Below are 7768 nucleotides of genomic sequence, written 5' to 3' on the forward strand. Positions count from 1 at the left end.
GGACAAAGACTATAGAAGATGCCTTGGAACTTTGCTTGGGACTGGAACCCTTTGTGAATCCCTCTCAGGCAACGCCCCCTCCTATAAGTTCCTCCTATTCTCTCCATTCCCTATGCTCTAGAGGTAAGACAAGCATTCATAAAGTCTTATACATGAGAAAATAGTCCTTTTTAATAGAATATTCAAGACCGACATTATCGTCCGAGATGATAGGGATTAGTACATTCCTGGCGTATTAAGTTACAAAAAATTGCTTCAAATCAGGCCGAGATGCATTGGCTACGATCAGAAGAAAAATTGGTTGACACGTCCAGGCTGACCTATAATATTCGTCCCGGTCAAATTAGTTTCAATTCGAGTTACAAATCCTAAATGTCGGTGTCAATCATCCAATACATCATCCCGGCCGATCCTACAATCGGCCTGGTCGATATGATCATATCAATCAGACTTAATTTCTTTAAATAATTACAAGATTAATCTAGGCATAATTGTCCTGCATTGTCCAGGCTGATATTGAGATTGTCCTGGATGATGTACTAAAATAAAGAATACCTGAATTGATCATGGCGGCTGATTCTTTCTGATTTAAGCCTATCGTCCTAGCCAATACAAGGATCATCCAAGAAAATTTGCTTAATGAAGGCTGCTTAACCAGGATGCCTTAATTAGGGTATCTATTTTTAGTCGAATCATCCTGGCCGATATGAACATCATCCAGGTTGATATACTCAAAATAGTTAAACTCAAAAAACCCCTCAAGTGTGTGTGTGTGTAAGGTTACTTAGCATCAGGAACCAGTTTTACAATTGTCTAAAAAAACATTATAGTCTGACTCAACCTAAATCTACCCAATCTTGAGCTAGCTTGAGTTACATTCAATCTTGTGGACCTGAAAAGTTAGTAGGCAATGTAGTCATAGAGAATCATGAATGTTTTCTATCATTAAAAGTCTAATCCATAAAATTAAATTTGCAAAAAGCTAGCTTGAGTTACTCAAAGCACTCATTCTCCCCCTTTTTTCATAAGTTCATCCCTCTCTCTCCCTATGTCTTCCTCTCCTCTTAGTTCTCTAAGGTCAAGACAGGAGCTAAAGGTCTCATTACATGAGAAAATTCAGGTCCTTTAAATAGAATTTTAAGAACCAACATTATCTTCTAGGATGATAGGAATATCAACCTGGATGATAAGTACAAAATAAGCTCAATAAGCCAAGATGATTTGCGACGATCAGAAGAAAATTGGTTACATCATCCATGCCGATACAATATTATCCTGGCCGATTAATTCAAATCTGAGTACAATCATCCTGAATATCACCCAAAATTGATGCTGGTCGATGTCAATCGTCCAGTACAGCATCCCAGCCAATCCTGCGATCGGCCCGGTCGATGTGATCATATTAATCAACCTTAAGGAAATCTTAAAAATTTTGTAATGTTCGTACGAGACGAATACAATTCGTACAGAATGATTAGGTCAGTTATCTCTTTTTAAGAGCAATGGTGCGAACAGGAGTTGGAGGAAATTTTTCTAAGTCCTGAGCATCCAGAACAAAATTATTTTTGTCCCAAGATGAGTTAGGCTCTGTAAAATTTTCATAAAGACGAAATATAAATTGTCCCCAGACAAAGTTTTCTTTATAAAAATTTCGTTCAGATGAAATTCATAATCGTGCCAGGATGAGTTGACCTCTATAAAAATTTCGTCCAGACGAAGTCTTGTTTGTCCCAGGATGATGGGAACCAACTTAAGTAATTTGGTTACATCCTATGGTATTTTGGGAACCGAACTATAAAATAACTGTTCATCTGGACGAACCTAGTTCGTACGGGAAGATGATCGTGTACGAACATAGTTCGTACCAATATTCATTAAGATCATTTCCGACACTTTAAGTAAAATCATCCAGGACGATCTACGATCGTACGGGATGATCCATTTCGTGTTGACTTGAATATTTATCTTTTTTGTATGGTTTTTCTTGTCTCTCCTATATAAGGTCCAATTTTTACTGCCACCCAATCTTTTTGCTCATTGATCTTCATGCCTTTTGAAAGAAGTGTCCAGGAGAGAGTGTGAGAGTGCATTCAAAGGAGGATTCCTACCACTAGAGCGTAAAGGCTTCGCTTGGTGTTCAAAGGTAAGAATCTCTACTTGTGATTTGAGACTATTTCACTCTTTTCTTTCTTCCTTCTAGAATTCTTATGAGAATATATATCAAGGAGATCTGGTTCTCCACCAAAACATGGAGAGTCTGAATAGCCACGGGTTCTCTGCCCACACTAGGAGAGTGTGAAAGGACGAAGGGTTCTCTTCCCACACTAGGAGAGTGTGAAAGGACGAAGGTTTCTCTGCCCACACTAGGAGAGTGTAAAAGGACGGACGGTTCTCTACTAGCACTGGTGATAGTGTAAAATGATGACGGTTCTCTTCCACACCGGGTAGTGGTGAAAAGAGTTTTTGTAAAAGCTTCTCAGCCTTACTGTTGGTGTAAAATGAGAGTCACTAGTGGTATTAGTGCAATACTCAGAGGATGCCTTTGGAAAGTGGATGTAGGTCTGGTTTAGACCGAACCACTATAAATCTGGTGTCTTTAATTTTTCGCAACTTTTTTTTTTTGTGATTTACTATTTTAAAACTGTGGTTGAAAAACTATTTCTATAAAAAATCACTAAAGATTTAATTTTGGTTTAAAATATTCAAAGAGGGATTAATTTTTAAAATACCAATTCACCCCCCTCTTGGTTAGCCATGGGACATATACTTAGGCTTAACAATCTTATTCATAGTGAACGAGTTTCAACAAGTGGTATTAGAGCCTTATTTCAAAATCATAAGTTTAGAATACTTTTTGATTAACGTAGATGGCTATATTTGGAAACTAAAACACACCTAAGGTTTACTCTATAACTAGACCTCTACTGTTTGACAATATACCTTTTGATTTTTGAAAAACTCGCATATCTACTTTTTTACAATCACTTGATTATCGTATGTGGATCTTAGTCCAGAAAGGATATACAAAACCAATTAGATTATTTGACGGAGTTAGAGTTGAAAAACCTTTTGTAGATTGGACAATAGAAGAACGTGACTTAGCACAACTAAATTCCAAATGCTTGAATAATTTCTTTTATGCTTTAAAATCAGAAGACTACATGCAGGTTTCCACTTGCAAAAGTGGAAAGGAAATATGGGATAAACTTTGTATAACATTTGAGGGGACTAATGAGTTAAGCAATATTGACTTAAAATCTTATTGCATGATTATGAACTATTTCGTATGAAACCAAATGAATATATTTCTGATATGTACATAAGATTCACAAAAATAGTCACCTTTTTGCATGCATTGGGTAGGGAGTTAACAAATGCTGAAATGGTTAATAAGATTATCCGTTGCTTACCTACTGCATATGATGCTAAAATTACTGCAATTATAGAGTTTAAGGATTTAAACATTTACTCTATTGACAATCTTCTTGGTTCGCTTATTGCTTACGAGCAAGGAGTTAGCCAAAGAAAGGTTGATGCATTTGAACCATGAAGGGATAAAAATATAGTACTGAATGTGGAAGAGTCTGAGAGTGAACACTCACAACCTGAGGATGAAGAAGACATTGCATTGATGACTAGACAGTTCAGAAGCTTTCTGAAGAGAAAGCAAAATATACGTCAGTAATGGAATAGAGGTAAATTCAATAAAAATTTCAAGGTTTCTAATGAAATTATTTGCTATGAGTATAGGAAAATTGAGCATATAAAGACTGAATGTCCAAAATTCAAAGCCAATCCTAGCAAGGAGAAGGTAGAGGAGAAACCAGTTGTGAAGAAGGCCAAGAAGAAGTTCCAACGTGCTTTTTGGGCGGACTCAGCTTCAGACTCGTCAGAAATAGAAAAGAAAGAGGAAGTCACTAATCTATGCTTTATGACCGACAATCTCGATCAGTCAGACCAAGAAAAGGTATGTGACTTAACTTATGACAAACTTTTTGAAGTAGTGTTTACTGAAAACAACATGCCATGAACATCCTCATATAGCGAAAATGAAGAAAATACATGCTAAAGCCTTTAGTTTAGAATTTGAAGAACTTTAAAAAAAGAACATTAAAATCTAGGAAGAGATGATGCTATTGATTGATTAACACACATGAAATTTACCTTGATGAGTTTGATGACTTGAAATAAAAAATCATGAGAATTATAAAAACATCCTATGCAAAACTTGAAAGTGAATTTTAAAAATCTGAGGATGAATATATGAAAGCAAACTTATAGAACGAAAAGTTATAACAAATAAAATCTTGAAAGATATGAACTCCATTTTTTTTAAGATTAAAGATAAAGGCTCTACAGCAAGATTAACTAGGACTACCATCCCAGACTTGAAGATTTTACTAACTATCCAATCTTATCCTAAATTCTTGGAATCCTGATAGACAAGTTAAATTGTAGAAGACTTAGGAATCCATTTCCCCAAAAGTAAAATATAACATAAATGTGGATTGTTTGGAGAATATAGCGCACACGTGTATTTTTGAGATGAAAACTAATTTGATGTGGAAGACCGTAAGATGCTAACCTAGACATAGTTCATACAATGGCTTTGCATTATAAATTGCTAAAAGGTGAACCCAACACTTATTTTGGTGTCCCAGGTCTAACGTTTATAATTTGCAGGGCACTCTCACCAAGACCTCTCTGAGAGCAATGGTAGCCGTTAAGACAGCGGATATTTAAAGAGCATATATTGGAGATTTACTAGCTTCAATTCAATAATGGCGTAGAAGCCAGGGAATGAGGAAGTGTACTACAGTCTTGGAGATTACAGACACCAAAAGGAAGGTGATGGAAATCATGTATAATAGAACATTTTTAAAGAATTTTTTTATTTGATAATATATTATTGGTAAAGGCTTAAAGTATATATAATTTAATTATAACTCAGTCTCGGATGAATCACGGGTTATTGTTGTAAATTTTGTCTTCTATCTAGTTGCTATATTTAAGCGCTAAATGATGAAAGATGTTAGAAATGGTCAAAGAAGAGGGTAATACAATTTGTTTTTGGACATAGATTAGTATGTTAAATATGCATTAGTTCTCCCCAACCTTGGCTTTTTTTTATTTCATTTAGGAAAACTATATCTGATGAGTCATGGCTATGACATAGGAGACTTTATCATTCTAGCATGAAAAACTTTAGGAGGATTACCCAAAAGAACTTAGTGAGAGGTATACCTAAACTATACTTTACTAAGGATCACCTTTGTGATGCATGTCAACTAGGAAAGAAAGTGAAGTCCTCTTTTCAGTCTAATAAGAATCTTAGAACTAGTAAACCTTTAGAGAATTTGCATGTGGATCTTTTTGGACCTGTTGGAACTATGAGTCTAGGAGGGAAGGTATGTTGAGTCTAGTGAATAGATTGTTAAACCTAAGTTAATGTCCCACGGTTATCAAGAGGAGGGTGAATTGGTAGTTAAAAATTATCCCTCTTTCAGATGAGTTTAACCGAAAATTACTTTAGTGAATTTTTATAAAAAAATGTAAAGCACAATCTTTTTTAAACAGAAAAATACGAAAAATAAAAAAAAAAACTAAAAAATAATTGATATAAGATTTATAGTGATTCAGTCTAAACCATACCTACATCTACTCCCCAGAGTCACCCTCTGAGTATTACACTAATACCAATAGTGTGTCTCCTTTTGTACCCACAGTAAGGCGGAGAAGCCTTTACAAACACTCTTTACACCACTACCCGGTGCGGAAGAGAACCATTGTCCTGTTACACTATCCCCAGTGTTGGCAGAGAACCGTCCATCCTTTGACACTCTCCAAGTGTGGGCAGAGAACCCTTCATCCTTTCACACTATCATAGTGTGGGGCAAAGAACCCTTCATCCTTTCACACTCTCCTAGTGTGGGTAGAGAACCCTTCGTACTTTCTATTACAAATCTATTTTCATGACTTATATTTTGATGATTGACAAACACTATTGATTCTCTTGCACTGCCTGTTACTTCTAACTTTTCAGGAATCGAAGATCGGACGAACAAACAAAGCCAGCTCAAGATTTATAGGTTTAGAGTTGAATCAGTCTGTACTTTGTTTTTTCTCTTCTCGAGTCTATTTGTAATGTTCAAAGAGATTGATGCTAAGTAATCCCACACATACATACACTTGAGAGACTTAGAATTTCTATTTTTACTCATATTGGTCAGGACGATATTTACATCGTCCTGGATGATCAGGCTTAAAATAAAAAATCTAAACAAGGATTCTTAATTAAGGCAGCCGTCATTAACAGATGGACCTGGATGATACGTGTATCAGCCAGGACGATAAGCTCAAAACAAAAAAAAATTGTCTCCATAAATAATTAAGATATTATGTACTTTTTGGTAATCGGCCAGGACGATCTTGGATCGGCCTGGATGATATTCACAAATTATGCCTTAATTGATCAAACAATCAAGAAAGTAATTAAGGATGATTGATACGATCATATCATCCTGAACAATCTCAGGATCGGCCAGGATGATCTATTCAAAAACCTTAGTTACTTCTAGAACTCTAGATGATAAATATCGGCCAGCACAACATTCAGCCATGTGCTGGACAATGGATGGAACCAGCTTTGAATTCAGGGCGATGGTTTGGAAAGATTTCCTATGTTTGAACTAATCGCCCTAGATGATCGTAGAGATCGTCCTGATGATCAAGCCAATTTTCAATCATCCAGTAGCATTCAGGCGATGCTCTGGCCGATCTCTGAAATTTGTACTATCGGCTAAAGACGATCTTTCCATTTATCATCTTGATGATATATTCGGGCAACTTACAATTAATGAAGCTCCTTTGAAGCTCTTCATTTTTAAGAGCCGCTGAACTCAACGTTTGAACAATCTTTTGCTGCTGCCTACTGACCTGAAGAAGACCTTGAGGAGAAAAGAGAAGAGGGAGAGAGAGATGGATCTTAAGGGGAGCTGTGAGTGATTCACAAGTTTTGCTTCAAGGATCCCTCTGCTCTTCTTCGTCTAGAGTTTCTCGTCCGTGGAAGGTCAGTAATGTTAAGATTCTAAGAATCTAATTGTGGGTTATCGCCGAGCTTCCAGGAGAGCAAAAGAGAATAGGGTTCTTCTGCCTTTGTCCGGACGACGGTGAAAAAAGAGATTCCTTCGTAAAGGCTCTCCGCCTAGTATGTGGGGCTAAAGTAAGATCCATGATTGTAGTGCAATACTCGGAAGGGCACCTCGGGAAGTAACGTAGTCGAGTGACCTGACAACCGACTACTAAATATCTTTGTTGTTGAACCCCCCACTCAGTTACTTGGGCCAGTTTATAGCTTAAACATCCTAATGAACTACAAGTGGTATTAGAGCAGGATTCATAAACTGAGTTTGAAAACTTTTTGAATTTAGATCTATTTGCTAACATGGGAACATAATACCACCACAAGGGTATTCCAGTTACCACCGACCACCTTTGATAATATCCTATTTGATTTTTGGAAAACTCGCATGTCTACTTTTCTACAATCAAACTGAAGGTGGAAATATATGTCACCACGCAGAATTTGAGATTCTCTATTTTTAATCGGAATACGCATGAGAATTAATACGTCTCGACGAGCCGACACAATATTCTACAATGGATCAATATTAAAATAGAGGTTTTGGAAAATTGTATTTCCATAATCAAACACATGTCTCAAAAGAATAATATATCATCTACAAAAGAAACATGAACATGAAAAATC

The sequence above is a fragment of the Dendrobium catenatum genome, unplaced genomic scaffold (genome assembly GCF_001605985.2).
Source record: "Dendrobium catenatum unplaced genomic scaffold, ASM160598v2 fragScaff_scaffold_396, whole genome shotgun sequence".
NCBI classification, from domain to species: domain Eukaryota; kingdom Viridiplantae; phylum Streptophyta; class Magnoliopsida; order Asparagales; family Orchidaceae; genus Dendrobium; species Dendrobium catenatum.